This window comes from Poecilia formosa, unplaced genomic scaffold (assembly GCF_000485575.1).
Source record: "Poecilia formosa unplaced genomic scaffold, Poecilia_formosa-5.1.2 Scaffold706, whole genome shotgun sequence".
NCBI lineage: Eukaryota > Metazoa > Chordata > Actinopteri > Cyprinodontiformes > Poeciliidae > Poecilia > Poecilia formosa.
In genome coordinates, this window is record NW_006800645.1 from 158,791 (window position 1) to 161,764 (window position 2,974).

The window sequence follows — 2,974 nt, forward strand, 5'->3', positions numbered from 1 at the left end:
CCTTCAGTAATCACTAGATTTAAATAGAGAAGATGGGCACATCCGACTACCTAATACAATAAATCATACACAATTTTTTGCCCCTATTTTCCCCTTATGACAATCTTAGATCGTTGGCCGATCTAAGATGGTCGCTGGTGATTTCGTAACCGATCATCCTGTATTGTGTGTGGTGTGTTACGGTAGGTCGTCGTGGCCGCTCCGATCTAAATCAGGGGTTTTCCCCGACTGGGAGCTCAACGCTGAATGTGACAGGTAGCCAATCAGAAAGCGAAGATTCTCCTCCGTGCTTTCTGAGGGGAAATTACGGAGGGGAATCTGAAACAGCTGACATGGCGCAACCCAAAATCCAGCGGACATTGAAAATGATATGTGGAAACAACATTAATGTTTATTCAACATTTCGTGCAAAGAATATAGAAATGACAAGGGGAGGAACTGGAGCCAAATTGCTACCGCAGTTGATAAACCCGGTAAGTTTTCAGCTGTTCTTCGTTAACGTGACATAAATAGGTTGTAATGATTTTCATTCAGTCGGAACTTTACGCTGACTCTATCCACATGCGTCACAGGTTGATTCTAGTAAAGCATTGATTAATACCTGGTTTTAAAATGAATTAATTGGACTTGTAGCCCTTATTGTAGCCCTTATTTTGTGCCCATGTGACTGGACACCACACGGCACTACGAATCCAATCGAACCGTTATACCTAGGATTTCTGTCGGCTAATGTGTGGTCTCTCAGGTTTTTGGAAATGGGCAGACAATCGGCCGACAACTCGTGTAGTGTAAGCTGGACATTGCACTAAGGAAATGAGGAAGGGAGGATTAGTGGAGAGGACCGGAGCTGAGCTTTTTTTCATTCAGTGTCAGCAACAGAAAGAATAAAAGGCAGGAAGAGACTAAAGCCGACAATTAAAATGAGGTCGATATAGGTTTAATTTATCGTGCGATTTATCATTTATCGCGACAAGCCTTTTGCACAATTAAAGTACGCCCAAAAAAAATTATTCAAGAGCTAAAAAAGTGGATTTTGCATATGTCCCCATTAATAGAAACATTTGAACACAAAAATTACTACAAGGAAAATAAAACTTGTACTGGCTGTGTTATGAAAAAATAAATATCCTGTTCCCATAGGATATCATTAAAATATCTGCACTGTTTCATTCCCAAATATCAATGTTTTACAAAGATTAAAATGAAAATGTTTTAAGTTATTTATGTAAGAAACTTCTTTTGTGAACCGTGACTTTGATTTTGTTTTACGTTTGGCATAATAAATGTTTTATATTCACAATTTGATCCTCAATTGATTTTTTTAAAGTTAACAATATTGAATAAATAAATAAATAAATAAATAAATATTTAAAAAAAAGACGCAGCATATCTCCTTTTACAGCTCATTCTGGAGGCTATTTGTAATAACTGATGGCAGTTTGTTAGTCTGAGCAGGTATGTTCAGACTGCAGTGCTGTTTTCATCACACCAGTGCTAACAGGATTTAGAAGATCTTTAAAACTGCAGACATTTTTATGTTTGCGTGTCAAAAAATAACAGTTCTTGTCCTTGAAGTACCTGACAACTTTGCTTTTATTTTTATTTTCAAACCTTTGCGCTATTCAGCTAACCAAAACACACACACACACACACACACACGCACGCACACGCACACACACACACACACACAAGGGGAGAAAAAGGCAACTAAACTGGCTTTGAGTGAATTATTACCAATTTTTTAGTGTGATTGTTTTATATTTAGCAACACATTTTTATGTTGAGATCCCAAGAGGATTGTCAAGATTGCATAAATGTAAACCTCAACAAAGTGACATGTAGTGGCAAGAACAGAGAGGAAAGAAGGTAGAGGTAAGGATTTGTATAAATAGGAAGGGGGATAAAGAGGATTTGGGCCAGGCTTTAAAGCTGCCTCTCTTCTTAGCTGTTATTCCAATTTTGGTTTCTGTGTTTGGTACAAAAAAAATCACATGAACGCTTCCCTGTGCTGAATGATGGTGCTAAAATTTGATTCTTAAGAGGCAGAGCACAGGCTGATGGGAATCTCGCTTTCCTTTTGATCTGCTGATCAAAGTTTATGCTCTCTATTATCACCCTGCCTCAGCAGTGGACAAGAAAGGACTTTATGACTGGTGGCATGCAGTGTGCTCCAGAGCACACACATCTGCACACACCTGGATGTGCACTCATGAGGGCCTGAGGATGACTGCACTTCATGAAAGCATGGATGGAGAATTTACTATGAAATTGGAGAAAAGTGAAGACAAAATGCTTTGTGAAACGATTAAGTGACAACAGAAGCTTCGGGTGTTTATTAGTTACATAGAAACAGGACCGGCCCAAGCCTCCATGGGACCCTAAGCGAAATGTGGTTTTGGGGCCTTCTAATTCTGCTAACATTGTGGACTGGCTGCAATCAGCAGCCCAATCATTTAAATCATTCACACACTTGCTATAAACTTATTGCATCTCTGACAGTGCTTTTTACATTATATACATATATAATATAGGATACATTAATTGGCCAACTGATTTGTCAGGCTTTTTAAAGTTCAGTAACCAGAAAACTGCAATTATGCAGCCCTACACAAATATTTATGACATTCATTGATTAAATAAACTTCTCTCTAGCATTACTCCAATAGCTAAAAATTTAATTGAGTCTTTCTCCCCTGAGAATGTGATCGGTACTGGACTGATTCTGTGCCTTCAAATGATTTTAACAGAGGTTACATAACTTAGAAGTTGATGTAAAAATAATGTTTGTTTTAGCCACAAAATGATTATCCTCAGTACCAAACAACATATCTCCAACTACAGCATAGAGTAGGTCATCGATGTAGCAGCTATCAGTGTTGTAGTACTCGAGATCGGTCTTGGTCTCGAGACCGTTTTTTGATGGTCTCGGTCTTGTCTCGGACTCGACCACATTTGGTCTCGGTCTTGTCTCGGT